Consider the following 15,394-nt stretch of genomic DNA (forward strand, 5'->3'; position numbering starts at 1 on the left):
GCAGACGCCGCCTAGTGGAGCGGAAGTGAATCAGTGTCAGTGGTTTTAATGCATGTAAACAAACAAGTGTGTCGTTGGAGACGGGATGCGTTTTTAGTTTTATATATTTTAAATCACGTCTGTGATCTTCTTTCAATGGTCTCGAGCAGCAGATAAACATGGCATCTAACGGATGATCAGCTTCCCAACTGAAGGGGTAAGAAAATAATAATGAAATGTCCAATGTGTTGAACTGCAGTTGGCATATAGCACATGGCCGAAATATAAACACAAACAGTAGAAGAGACAAGAGGTCCTACAAATATAGTGTTTTACAATTTGTTTATGCTTCAAATATATATATTTGACTCAAAGTTATCTATTATTTGAGTTCAGGGTCAATAATTTTTCATGTTGTTATGATATTTGCAGACTCCTAAAGTCTATTTTAAAACAACTCATTTTCCAGCTAATCCATGTGGACATGAAGTGTATCTTACAGAACTGAACCACAGAGGGAAAATGACCTATAGTATCTCTTACTGACTTACTTAGATTGCATGAGGAAATGCTGCAAGTATTGATGCATAATTCTGATTTGGATCTCCTCTGTGGTCTCCTAAATGCTGTGTCCACTGTCATGCACAGGAGTGTGTGTGTGTGGACTCCTCACTGCTGTGTTAAACCAGTTGCTTCTTGAGCTCATTCTGACAATGAGCTTTGTGTAAATCTAAGCCGGTGTTTTCTCCCTAAGTGTAAGGCTTTGTTCCATTTTGGAAAAAATTGTAATTTTAGTGTGTCCTAAACATTAACAAGCATCATACTGTCCTGATGTTAGTTAATAGAGTACGTGTGTGAATCTGCACTGTTTCGGTTCTCATGAAAACCATCAGATATAAAAAGATAATTGCTTAATGTTTGTCTTTGCTCTGCAGGATAAGGTTGTTTGGAGCAGCACACTCATCCAGCAGAAGCATGTGGATAGAAATTGACAGTAATGATGCTCATCTGCTGATGGACCGGTCAGACTTTTCACTGGGCGTTTTTCACACATGTGGTACAGTGATTGCTGTGTATCGGTACTTCTGGCGTAATGCATTAGGCGCTAGCTTTCACAACCTCTCACAACCTTACCAGCATTTACAGTACAGTTTTTGTCTTGTGGATTTTTTCAAATTTTTGTATTTGTGCATAGTGTTTTTTGCGCCTTATCACACTCCTTGAACACCTGCTTAACCAGAAACATTACTCAATTTCTACTAATGTATTTTCGTTTTTTTACCTGTGTATATTCGGTAGAGTGTGGATTTGCAAACACTTCTCGGATTGATTCTCATTTTTTCAAAGCAGTGATTTTAGTGTGAATTTTGTGCAAATCTGATACATCAAATCCTGTTTTGAAGATAACCTCTAACTGTTTATATGATTTAATGCAGCAAATGGGTCAGAACATAGTACTACATCTGTTGATTGTGTTTCCTGACATTCTGTCGTATGGCACTGCGAAAGGGGGCGGGATTAAACTAGATTGTTAGACATTTTAAAAAAAGCGAGCGATTGCTCCATATTTAAAATTTCTGGTCAGAGAGGTCGTGTTTTGATCCTCGAATGGTCTCAGGAAAGTCAAGTGATGCGATTTCGCAGGTCAGAGTTCACCAAGCTTAAACTTTGCATCGCAGCGAACTGCAAAACTTGACTCATGATCTTGCATTTCCCGTCTGACGCATCAGCATGCGTATGAAGTGGTTACGAATTATTAGAAATTAAATATCCAAGTTTATTTGTCTTTCTAGTCTGTACACTTGCATTTTATTAAGTAGAAAATAGAAAATAAATATTGTAAATTAATGTAATGTAATGCTATGATTTACATTTTTCCGATTGGCTACTTCTACTTCATACCTAATGAGGGGGAGGGGCTTGCTGCTCAAACAATACACAGACTCTGACGTGAAGCAGCAGCAGCTCCGTGTTTCCTGTGTTTTTATTAACATTATTGTCCCTCATCAGGTATGAAATATTGAAATTGTTATCAAAATGTGTTGAATATACTTTAGAGATATAAAAGCAACAAATGTCATCTATTAAATTAACCTGATAGTGTATATTAATATATATAAGAGTTTGTATTAACTGTATATATATACGCTCTGCACTGTAATTCCAACGGTAACAGTGATGATTTAAATGCCAACTGAAGAAACGGTCAAGTGAATGTATATTATATGTATCAACATAACAACTAACAAAGTGAATATTGTTACAAAAGTAATTATAAAGTCACAAAGTGCTATTATTTCCCATAGTTGGTTACAATGTATATATAAAGAGAGATATATGTGTAGGTCGGTTATATGCCTTTGTGTGTGTTATAGAATAATTAAACCGTGAATAGTTTATTTAGGAAGAATCATATAATTACTTTATAGTAATTTATAACAGTAATGTGCAGGGAATATGCATGTGATTATTTTGTGATATGTGTATATATATAATATCTGTGAAGATGTTTACATATGTTGTTCTACAATGTGAAAGTATACTTTTAAGTGCATTCATTTTAAAAAACAATACACAGACTCTGACGTGAAGCAGCAGCAGCAGCTCTGTGTTCCCTGTGTTTTTATTAACATTATTGTCCCTCATCAGGCGGTGAGGGTGCTACATGTATGAATGGAAGTCTATGGGGAGAAAAGTGCAGTGTGCAGTGAGAGCTTGAGGCTTTCCGGAAACATCCTTCAGTTTAGAGTCAGTTTGGTGTGTGAATTCACAGTGTTCTGCTTCTTACGAAAACCATCACATATCGAAAGAAATTCACAGCTTTATGTCTGTGTTTGCTCTGCAGAGAAAGGGGCGTGTTTGGTGCATCAACACTCATCCAGCAGAAGCATGTGGACAAGAGCAGAACTACTGCTAGACATGATTTGGTTGCTCAGTGGGGACGCCCTGATCCCCCACACCTTCTCACTCACTGTTCAACTGTTATGTTCCCTGTATTTATACTAAAAACTGCTAAAGTTACTAGTCTAACAGGGTCTTGAACCCTTTGGACCACAACACAACCTTGTCTTCAATACCCAGCGGAGCCAACATGGCCAACACGAGACCCAATCTGAAGTGTATTTAAGTACACTGGCGCTAATTACAATTCATAAAGTGCAGTCTTTAAGCATAATCAAGCTTTCAATGTTTCTGATGCTTAAGTGACAACACAACTCACCTGTAAGTCTTCCTTGCTTATATATATATTATTTAAGTATAATGCTGCTGCAGAGCTCATTTAGACTTTGTTTTCATGCTGCTCTATTGCTGAATTGTCAGACTTTCAGAAAATCAAACACATTGCTTGTTGTTCCCTAACTTATAATCTCATCATCATATTTCCAGTCACACAAAAAAAGACATCAATCCATGTGTCTTTAGGAGAAATGCTGTTTAACATTTATATACTATTCTAGTTGACTTTATATCACTTAGACTGTAAAAATATCTATAAATTAGCAGATTTTTATAATTTGTGATTCATGTTTTTATTTTTCCCCATTTATTTATGTTTTTGAATAGCATTATGGGACATTGATCATTCCTACAACAACTTTTACCCTTTGAAAATTTAAAAAAAGTGACTTATCGGCATTTTGAATAGTTTAAAGTGACTTACCAGTACATTTTCTGTCTTTTTACAGACTTATTTCTCTATATATTATTTCTTATATTCATTCAAGACTACTAAAATGTCAATAAAAGTCACTTTATTAAACTTTAGAGTTGAATTTGCAACATCAAAAGTGGACAAAGCGGAGATCAACATTCCATAATGCAATTCACAACTGAATACAGAAAACACTTGTGAATCGCTAAATACTGACACTGTTAATTAACAAGTAAGGTGCTCTTACTTGGGAACCACACATCTCATGTTCGGACACATGAAGGAACTTTATTTCACCTGTCAGTGGCCTGAGCTCACATAATAAAGCAGTAAAACTGACTTGTTTGATACTCTGAACTGGGGTTTGAACATGTGACTCCATCACAGCCTTGTCTTTAAGTAAGATGTGCTTAACCAATGGAGCCAGAAAAGAAATCATCATGTTTTCTAACTTTGTTTTATGTACTAATAGTTTAATAAAGTTTTAATCAAATATATAAACTTATGTTTTTTGTGCTTAACCTCATCCTTGCTCCATAACAGCCGTGGCTTCTTGTGACTGATAGCCAGGGCACAGTGATAGAAGGGAGAAGTTAAATTCTGAGAACTTGTTCTCAGCAAAATGTTACAGCTCTTTCTTTTAGAATGTGCTTGTTTTTTTCTTTTTTTAAACAGGAATGAAGGAAGAAACACTGATGGGATGGGTGCAGGCTCACTCTCGTGTGCTCTGATATGTGTGTGCGTGACTTTGTTTTGCCAGAGTAGCTGTTCTGCCCGATATGTGGTGATTGGGCTGAACTGGATGGAGGATCTTTCTTACTGAAGCTGAAGATTGATGATAAATATAGGCTGCAGTGCAGAAAATGTGTTTTGACAGTAGCTGGCCACCTGTGCTGTGTGAAGCCATTGCAGCTCAGAGCTCTATGATGCTTTATTCAGCTAATTAATTAAATTAATTTAACTTATTTAAAGCCTCTGACTGATGTTTTAACCTGGGAAGACTAGGACAAGTCCAACACCAGCCTAACTTTATTGTCCAGGACTGCATTTGCAGACACTTTGATTGGGTTCAACATAAGATATCAGGTTTGAACTCAAATAAATTGCTGCTCTTTTTATTATTTCATAAATGTTGAGGCAAATTGGGATTTGAACTCTGGGTTTCTTGTTGCAAGGTAATGAAATTCCCACTGCGCCACCAAGTTTAATGTTTGTGTATGTTTAGTTGCCTATGATAAACTGCTATAAACATGATTTTTCCCCCCTCAAAACAATGATCAGAGGACTGTATTACTAAATCTACTGTTTTTGTGTGTGTGTGTGTGTGTGTGTGTGTGTGTGTGTGTGTGTGTGTGTGTGTGTGTGTGTGTGTGTGTGTGTGTGTGTGTGTGTGTGTGTGTGTGTGTGTGTGTGTGTGTTTAAAATGAAAATAAATTCAGTCCTCACCTGCAAGATGATGTTTAACTTTAATTATTTGCTCATACTTTCACCGGCCACAAGAGAGCGCTGAATGTTGTTGTACTAAAACTACTGCAAACTAAGAATAGGTAATAAATAGGGGATGAGTATGCAGATAGTAAAGACACCTATACGTTTTCGACTGAAGTTATTGACCAATAAATTATTATTTGTAAGTTTTTTACATTACAACGCGACTTGCAAAGTGAAAGCGAAAGTGCAGATCTTCATCCGCTCCACTAGGCGGCGCGAGCGGCTTCGCGTCCAGTCTGACTCACAGCTTCAGGTGTTTGTTTGACAACAAGGAGCGCGTGATGACAGACACCAAAACAAAACGCGTGCAGTTTGATTTAAATACACAATTTACAGATGACAGCTTAGCGACAGACTCTTAATGTGTTTAAACAGCACATATTCCAGCTCAACAGCGAATTAAAGCAGCGGAATCTGCGATAAAGTGCAGGAATGGAGTGAAGAGACTCACCTGTAAGTGTCATTTCTCTTTAAGTCATTGCTTTGCTTGTAAAGTGACTGACATGAGCTGTGGAACAGTCTTTAAATTACTATAATAATAATTGGTATATATTTACTGAGATGTTGTGAAAGACTCGTCTGTCAGTTTATTTATATTTACATTATGATGGATGAAATATGTTGAACACTGTAAGATTTTAAATGATTTTGATGGTGTCTTTAACCTACACTATATTACAAGGGGGATTTGCTATTTCAACATGAGCTTGACTGAAGGTTGTCTCAGCTTACATGATGATTATCAGACTTTGTTTACATCTTTCTTGCTATTGTCACTGTCAGACTTTGTTTATGTATTTTTTACGAGTAGAATTAAGATATTTATATTGTAAAGCAGCAAAAATCTGGACTTATGCTTGATAAAAAGGTCAGTTAAAAAGATTTTGTAGAGCCGCAGACAGTGTTTAATACTGTACCTGTCAAATAGACAATATCTATATATCTGTACATGTGATCTTCTGTTTATGAGCTGTTACGTTGATGATGAAGTGATGAACTCTGGTGTTTTAGATGTGTTTTCTGCTGTTAAGTGTTCATTTGTGTGTTTCCTCTCCAGAGTGAAGGTTGTGTTTGGACTGTTCAGCCAACAGAATCAGAGCTCTGGGACAGTTGACAGCCATGGACTGTAAGGATGGACGTCTGCTGCAGGACAGGTGAGACCCGCACCTTGTGTTTGAGGTTTGGTGTGTCGGTTACCATCATTTTCTTTCTGGAGGGTCGTCCCTCTGGAAAGGAAATGATGGTAACCGAAACGGGAGGAGAAGGGACGGGGGTCCAGATTTTTATACAGCTAAATTTATTTTTTGGTAAAAAGCAGCATAACCCCTGCTGTACATGGCCCCGTAGGTCAGGGTGGGACCCGACCCATCCCACCCCTTCTTTCACACCACATTCACACATATCGCAGTGATCCAGCTGGGATTGAACCAGCGACCTCTTAACCCACAAGGCATTGCTCTACCACTGAGCCACAGATCACATAAAGAAAGATGTGCTGGAACTCATATTTGACTATTCAAGTGAACATGAAAACATTTAAAGCTTGAGTGAAGCTTGAACCCAGATCTCTTTGATGAGAGCACAATGCTCTACCACTGAGCCACATTTCTCATTATACATCACCTGCTGGGGCTCATATTTGACTAATATTTCACTGCCTGATGTGCAATAAATGAGCAGAGCCGGGCTTCGAACCCAAGTTTTTACGACAGTCTTCAGCATGGAGAACATGTGTTCAGCCAGTAGCACCACTGTGGCTTTCACACTTGTTTGAGGAATTTAGCAAAGTTTGTCAGATATAATGCCACTTATTTAACGTATACACTAATGTGATTTGAAGCCAGCGTTCCTCGATAACAACACTACGCTCTACCCACTGATCCACAGATCTGTTTCCAGGTCATGTGCTGGAACTTTTATTTCACTCTGATTTTACAACAAGCCTGTGAAGAAAACATCAACATGCTGCAGCAGGATTTGAACCCAAGACTCCATCATCAGAGCACATGTGTTTTACTACTTGCACCACTGTGACTTCACTCCTAGCATTGGTGTTTTGGACACTTTGTTGATTTATTTACATCAGTTTTTCACAATCTAAAGAGGGATTTGTACTCTAGTATTGAGTGTAGAAGTTGCAGCTGATTATCCACTGAGCCACAGAGCCTGTGAGGAGCGTCAGAGACTTTTAATGCATTTATTTTTCATGCACGACTCATTTTTGGATTAATTTAAAATGTCTCATGCAGAAATAATCATTAATTAAATTGATGACACGAACGTCATTTGTATATACCATTTGTTTATTCAAGTTATTTGAAATAAAGAGTCTCATTCACCTTGAAGCTTCTTGTGATCTGAAAGACTTTGATTAACAGCATCAGGTGTTATTGATCAGGCTGGAGGTGAAATACTGAAGTGGATCTTCAGGATCAGGATTAGACAAACGCTCGAGACAAGAAAAAGCTCGATTTAATTAATTTTTGATGTGTTAATGCAGGTCCTCTTACTGTCCACAAGATGGAGCTGAAGGACTGACCTGCTCTCAGAGGAATTCACTATTTAACAGATTTATTTGTCCAAATATGCTGTATGCACTCAACAATCAGTCAAACTCTACTAGAAATGCTGCTTGGGTTTGCAAACAGAACTTAAAGTAAACTAAAACAAGTGAACATCACTTAATACAGATGTGAAACAGATAAACTGCACAGAGATACAGACTAAACAAGCCTCTGGAAATATTTTGTCCTGTTTTGAGTGTTTAAACTTGAGGTTTGGCCATTTAGCACTATCTTTACCCCATCAGCGTGTTCAGCTCCTGAATAAATCACTGATTCGTTTGCAAATGTACATAAATCAAGCCCCAGTTCAAAGTCGTATAATACCTAAAGTCTATCGAGTACACAGAAGCGAAAGTGCAGATCTTCATCCGCTCCACTAGGCGGCGCGAGCGGCTTCGCGTCCAGTCTGACTCACAGCTTCAGGTGTTTGTTTGACAACAAGGAGCGCGTGATGACAGACACCAAAACAAAACGCGTGCAGTTTGATTTAAATACACAATTTACAGATGACAGCTTAGCGACAGACTCTTAATGTGTTTAAACAGCACATATTCCAGCTCAACAGCGAATTAAAGCAGCGGAATCTGCGATAAAGTGCAGGAATGGAGTGAAGAGACTCACCTGTAAGTGTCATTTCTCTTTAAGTCATTGTTTTGCTTGTAAAGTGACTGACATGAGCTGTGGAAAAGTCTTTACATTATTATAATAACCACTGATATATATTTACTGAGATGTTGTGAAAGACTCGTCTGTCAGTTTATTTATATTTACATTATGATGGATGAAATATGTTGAACACTGTAAGATTTTAAATGATTTTGATGGTGTCTTTAATCTACACTATATTACAAGGGGGATTTGCTATTTCAACATGAGCTTGACTGAAGGTTGTCTCAGCTTACATGATGATTATCAGACTTTGTTTACATCTTTCTTGCTATTGTCACTGTCAGACTTTGTTTATGTATTTTTTACGAGTAGAATTAAGATATTTATATTGTAAAGCAGCAAAAATCTGGACTCATGCTTGTAAAAAGTGTCAATTAAAGAGATTTTGTAGAGCCGCAGACAGTGTTTAATACTGTACCTGTCAAATAGACAATATCTATATATCTGTACATGTGATCTTCTGTTTATGAGCTGTTACGTTGATGATGAAGTGATGAACTCTGGTGTTTTAGATGTGTTTTCTGCTGTTAAGTGTTCATTTGTGTGTTTCCTCTCCAGAGTGAAGGTTGTGTTTGGACTGTTCAGCCAACAGAATCAGAGCTCTGGGACATTTGACAGCCATGGACTGTAAGGATGGACGTCTGCTGCAGGACAGGTGAGACCCGCACCTTGTGTTTGAGGTTTGGTGTGTCGGTTACCATCATTTTCTTTCTGGAGGGTCGTCCCTCTGGAAAGGAAATGATGGTAACCGAAACGGGAGGAGAAGGGACGGGGGTCCAGATTTTTATACAGCTAAATTTAATTTTGTGGTAAAAAGCAGCATAACCCCTGCTGTACATGGCCCCGTAGGTCAGGGTGGGACCCGACCCATCCCACCCCTTCTTTCACACCACATTCACACATATCGCAGTGATCTGGCTGGGATTGAACCAGCGACCTCTTAACCCACGAGGCATTGCTCTACCACTGAGCCACAGATCACATAAAGAAAGATGTGCTGGAACTCATATTTGACTATTCAAGTGAACATGAAAACATTTAAAGCTTGAGTGAGGTTTGAACCCAGATCTCTTTGATGAGAGCGCAATGCTCTACCACTGAGCCACATTTCTCATTATACATCACCTGCTGGGGCTCATATTTGACTAATATTTCACTGCCTGATGTGCAATAAATGAGCAGAGCTGGGCTTCGAACCCAAGTTTTTACGACAGTCTTCAGCATGGAGAACATGTGTTCAGCCAGTAGCACCACTGTGGCTTTTATACTTGTTTGGGGAATTTAGCAAAGTTTGTCAGATATAATGGCAGTTATTTAACGTATACACTAATGTGATTTGAAGCCAGCGTTCCTCGATAACAACACTACGCTCTACCCACTGATCCACAGATCTGTTTCCAGGTCATGTGCTGGAACTTTTATTTCACTCTGATTTTACAACAAGCCTGTGAAGAAAACATCAACATGCTGCAGCAGGATTTGAACCCAAGACTCCATCATCAGAGAACATGTGTTTTACTGCTTGCACCACTGTGACTTCACTCCTAGCATTGGTGTTTTGGACACTTTGTTGATTTATTTACATCAGTTTTTCACAATCAAAAGAGGGATTTGTACTCAAGTATTGAGTGTAGAAGTTGCAGCTGATTATCCACTGAGCCACAGAGCCTGTGAGGAGCGGCAGAGACTTTTAATGCATTTATTTTTCATGCAAGACTAATTTTTGGATTAATTTAAAATGTCTCATGCAGAAATAATCATTAATTAAATTGATGACACGAACGTCATTTGTATATACCATTTGTTTATTCAAGTTATTTGAAATAAAGAGTCTCATTCACCTTGAAGCTTCTTGTGATCTGAAAGACTTTGATTAACAGCATCAGGTGTTATTGATCAGGCTGGAGGTGAAATACTGAAGTGGATCTTCAGGATCAGGATTAGACAAACGCTCGAGACAAGAAAAAGCTCGATTTAATTAATTTTTGATGTGTTAATGCAGGTCCTCTTACTGTCCACAAGATGGAGCTGAAGGACTGACCTGCTCTCAGAGGAATTCACTATTTAACAGATTTATTTGTCCAAATATGCTGTATGCACTCAACAATCAGTCAAACTCTACTAGAAATGCTGCTTGGGTTTGCAAACAGAACTTAAAGTAAACTAAAACAAGTGAACATCACTTAATACAGATGTGAAACAGATAAACTGCACAGAGATACAGACTAAACAAGCCTCTGGAAATATTTTGTCCTGTTTTGAGTGTTTAAACTTGAGGTTTGGCCATTTAGCACTTTCTTTACCCCATCAGCGTGTTCAGCTCCTGAATAAATCATAGATTCGTTTGCAAATGTACATAAATCAAGCCCCAGTTCAAAGTCGCATAATACCTAAAGTCTATCGAGTACACAGAAGCGAAAGTGCAGATCTTCATCCGCTCCACTAGGCGGCGCGAGCGGCTTCGCGTCCAGTCTGACTCACAGCTTCAGGTGTTTGTTTGACAACAAGGAGCGCGTGATGACAGACACCAAAACAAAACGCGTGCAGTTTGATTTAAATACACAATTTACAGATGACAGCTTAGCGACAGACTCTTAATGTGTTTAAACAGCACATATTCCAGCTCAACAGCAAATTAAAGCAGCGGAATCTGCGATAAAGTGCAGGAATGGAGTGAAGAGACTCACCTGTAAGTGTCATTTCTCTTTAAGTCATTGTTTTGCTTGTAAAGTGACTGACATGAGCTGTGGAACAGTCTTTACACATTTACAATAATCACTGGTATATATTTACTGAGATGTTGTGTAAGACTCGTCTGTCAGTTTATTTATATTTACATTATGATGGATGAAATATGTTGAACACTGTAAGATTTTAAATGATTTTGATGGTGTCTTTAATCTACACTATATTACAAGGGGGATTTGCTATTTCAACATGAGCTTGACTGAAGGTTGTCTCAGCTTACATGATGATTATCAGACTTTGTTTACATCTTTCTTGCTATTGTCACTGTCAGACTTTGTTTATGTATTTTTTACGAGTAAAATTAAGATATTTATATTGTAAAGCAGCAAAAATCTGGACTCAAGCTTGTAAAAAGTGTCAATTAAAGAGATTTTGTAGAGCCGCAGACAGTGTTTAATACTGTACCTGTCAAATAGACAATATCTATATATCTGTACATGTGATCTTCTGTTTATGAGCTGTTACGTTGATGATGAAGTGATGAACTCTGGTGTTTTAGATGTGTTTTCTGCTGTTAAATGTTCATTTGTGTGTTTCCTCTCCAGAATGAAGGTTGTGTTTGGACTGTTCAGCCAACAGAATCAGAGCTCTGGGACATTTGACAGCCATGGACTGTAAGGATGGACGTCTGCTGCAGGACAGGTGAGACCCGCACCTTGTGTTTGAGGTTTGGTGTGTCGGTTACCATCATTTTCTTTCTGGAGGGTCGTCCCTCTGGAAAGAAATGATGGTAACCGAAACGGGAGGAGAAGGGACGGGGGTCCAGATTTTTATACAGCTAAATTTATTTTGTGGTAAAAAGCAGCATAACCCCTGCTGTACATGGCCCCATAGGTCAGGGTGGGACCCGACCCATCCCACCCCTTCTTTCACACCACATTCACACATATCGCAGTGATCTGGCTGGGATTGAACCAGCGACCTCTTAACCCACGAGGCATTGCTCTACCACTGAGCCACAGATCACATAAAGAAAGATGTGCTGGAACTCATATTTGACTATTCAAGTGAACATGAAAACATTTAAAGCTTGAGTGAGGCTTGAACCCAGATCTCTTTGAAGAGAGCGCAATGCTCTACCACTGAGCCACATTTCTCATTATACATCACATGCTGGAACTCATATTTGACTAATATTTCACTGCCTGATGTGCAATAAATGAGCAGAGCTGGGCTTTGAACCCAAGTCTTTACAACAGTCTTCAGCATGGAGAACATGTGTTCAGCCAGTAGCACCACTGTGGCTTTCACGCTTGTTTGAGGAGTTTAGCAAAGTTTGTCAGATATAATGCCACTTATTTAATCTATGCAATAATGAGATTTGAACCTAGAACTTCTTATTGGCCTCACAAAGCACTAACCACTGAGGCACAGATCTGTTGTCTGTTCAGGTGCTGGAACTTATATTTCACTCTGATTTTACAAATATTCTGTTAAAACAGGCAGAAGTAGGATTTGGACCCACGACTCCATCATCAAGTACACATCTCTCTGGGATTGAACCAGCAACTTCTTAACCCATGAGGCATTGCTCTGCTGCTGAGCCACAGTCCACATGTAGAATGATGTGCTGGAACTCGTATTCATCTATTATTTCACTTCCTCTTGATCAATAATTGAGCAGAGCTGGGATATATTATTTCACACTTGTATGTGGTGTTTTAGACACTTAGCTGGATTTCATAATCACCATTTATCACAATCAATTGAGGGATTTTGAACCCATGAAAGTATTAAGACTGAACATGGGTATAACCACATGCGCCACTGTGACTTGCACAATTTAAACTGGTGTTTTGGACATTTTGTTGGATTTAAGAACAGTACGGTTTCATTTCCTGACTTGAGCACAGAGAGTGCAGCTGATTATCTACTGAGACACAGAGCCTGTAATGAGGGCAGGAGATTTTCACACACTTCTTTTTATTCAGCTCCTGATAATCTAATCTTTCAGTCTATTATCTGTGTAAGTTTGTGTGACAAAGTTATTTCTGCTGTCCGGGTAATTTTTTGATGACCTTAAAATGTCAGATGCACAACTAATAATTATAAAAATGGTCAAATAAATCAATGAAGTGAATAAATAAAAGCAAATACACCTTTATTCTTATTTCCAAATCAAACTCACACTAAAAAACACTCATTATTTGTAAATAGATGTCATAGTCAAATACATGCTTTATGATTGATTGAATTGCAAAGTGTGTCAGATTAGCTTGAAGCTTCTTGTTAACTAAAGGTCCTTCATTAACAGCCTCAGGTGTTTTGAATCAGGTTGGAGGTGAACTGGAGAGTGGATCTACAGGATCAGGATCAGACAACTGCTTGAGAAAGAAAAAAAGGCTCGATTTAATTCAGGTTTCGTGTATTAATGCAGATCCACATATTGTCCACAAGATGGAGCTGAAACACTGATCTGATGACATTCATCTCTGTTTTAAATGAAGCTGCCATTAAATGCGTTGATGCATGAGAACAAATCAGTGTTTCAGCTCCGTCTTGTGGACAATATGTGGATCTGCATTAATACATGAAATCTGAATTAAATTGAGCCTTTTTTTCTCTCAAGCAGTTGTCTAATCCTGATCCTGATGATCCACTCTCCAGTTCACCTCCAACCTGATTCAAAACACCTGAGGCTGTTAATGAAGGACCTTCAGCTAACAAGAAGCTTACTTAATTACTCGAACAGCAGAAATAACTTTATACACAGATAATAGACTGAAGTTATTGGATTATCAAGAGCCAGAAACTCAAACTGAATAAAAGAAGTGTGTGAAAATCTCCTGCCCTCATTACAGGCTCTGTGTCTCAGTGGATAATCAGCTGCACTCTCTGTGCTCAAGTCTGGAAATGAAACCTTACTGTTCTTAAATCCAACAAAATGTCCAAAACACCAGTTTAAATTGTGCAAGTCACAGTGGCGCATGTGGATATACTCATGTTTAGTCTTAATACTTTCATGGGTTCAAAATCCCTCAATTGATTGTGATAAATGGTGATTATGAAATCCAGCTAAGTGTCTAAAACACCACATACAAGTGTGAAATAATATATCCCAGCTCTGCTCAATTATTGATCAAGAGGAAGTGAAATAATAGATGAATATGAGTTCCAGCACATCATTCCACATGTGGACTGTGGCTCAGCAGCAGAGCAATGCCTCATGGGTTAAGAAGTTGCTGGTTCAATCCCAGAGAGATGTGTACTTGATGATGGAGTCGTGGGTCCAAATCCTACTTCTGCCTGTTTTAACAGAATATTAGTAAAATCAGAGTGAAATATAAGTTACAGCACCTGTACAGACAACAGATCTGTGCCTCAGTGGTTAGTGCTTTGTGAGGCCAATAAGAAGTTCTGGGTTCAAATCTCATTATTGCATAGATTAAATAAGTGGCATTATATCTGACAAACTTTGCTAAACTCCTCAAACAAGCGTGAAAGCCACAGTGGTGCTCCTGGCTGAACACATGTTCTCCATGCTGAAGACTGTTGTAAAGACTTGGGTTCAAAGCCCAGCTCTGCTCATTTATTGCACATCAGGCAGTGAAATATTAGTCAAATATGAGTCCCAGCATGTGATGTGTAATGAAAAATGTGGCTCAGTGGTAGAGCATTGTGCTCTCATCAAAGAGATCTGGGTTCAAGTCTCACTCAAGCTTTAAATGTTTTCATGTTCACTTGAATAGTCAAATATGAGTTCCAGCACATCTTTCTTTATGTGATCTGTGGCTCAGTGGTAGAGCAATGCCTCGTGGGTTAAGAGGTTGCTGGTTCAATCCCAGCCAGATCACTGTGATATGTGTGAATGTGGTGTGAAAGAAGGGGTGGGATGGGTCGGGTCCCACCCTGACCTACGGGGCCATGTACAGCAGGGGTTATGCTGCTTTTTACCACAAAATTAAATTTAGCTGTATAAAAATCTGGACCCCCATCCCTTCTCCTCCCGTTTCGGTTACCATCATTTCCTTTCCAGAGGGACGACCCTCCAGAAAGAAAATGATGGTAACCGACACACCAAACCTCAAACACAAGGTGCGGGTCTCACCTGTCCTGCAGCAGACGTCCATCCTTACAGTCCATGGCTGTCAACTGTCCCAGAGCTCTGATTCTGTTGGCTGAACAGTCCAAACACAACCTTCATTCTGGAGAGGAAACACACAAATGAACACTTAACAGCAGAAAACACATCTAAAACACCAGAATTCATCACTTCATCATCAACGTAACAGCTCATAAACAGAAGATCACATGTACAGATATATAGATATTGTCTATTTGACAGGTACAG

At 38.7% G+C, this 15,394-nt stretch overlaps 2 long non-coding RNA genes across 2 annotated transcripts; both read left to right on the plus strand.

The window, feature by feature from the left end:
* The first annotated feature begins 21 nt into the window (after positions 1 to 21).
* Positions 22 to 4,126, plus strand: LOC101884774 (uncharacterized). The gene is made up of 4 exons (XR_015483016.1): positions 22 to 196; positions 915 to 1,001; positions 2,629 to 2,736; positions 2,825 to 4,126. It is a non-coding gene; the product is annotated as an uncharacterized LOC101884774 (long non-coding RNA).
* A 3,975-nt stretch (positions 4,127 to 8,101) lies between these two features.
* LOC103910432 (uncharacterized) lies at positions 8,102 to 10,200 on the plus strand. The gene is made up of 3 exons (XR_015483052.1): positions 8,102 to 8,309; positions 8,914 to 9,010; positions 9,745 to 10,200. It is a non-coding gene; the product is annotated as an uncharacterized LOC103910432 (long non-coding RNA).
* Positions 10,201 to 15,394: the final 5,194 nt, after the last annotated feature.

The sequence above is a fragment of the Danio rerio genome, chromosome 4 (assembly GCF_052040795.2).
Source record: "Danio rerio strain M-AB ecotype USA chromosome 4, GRCz13ab, whole genome shotgun sequence".
NCBI classification, from domain to species: Eukaryota; Metazoa; Chordata; class Actinopteri; order Cypriniformes; family Danionidae; genus Danio; species Danio rerio.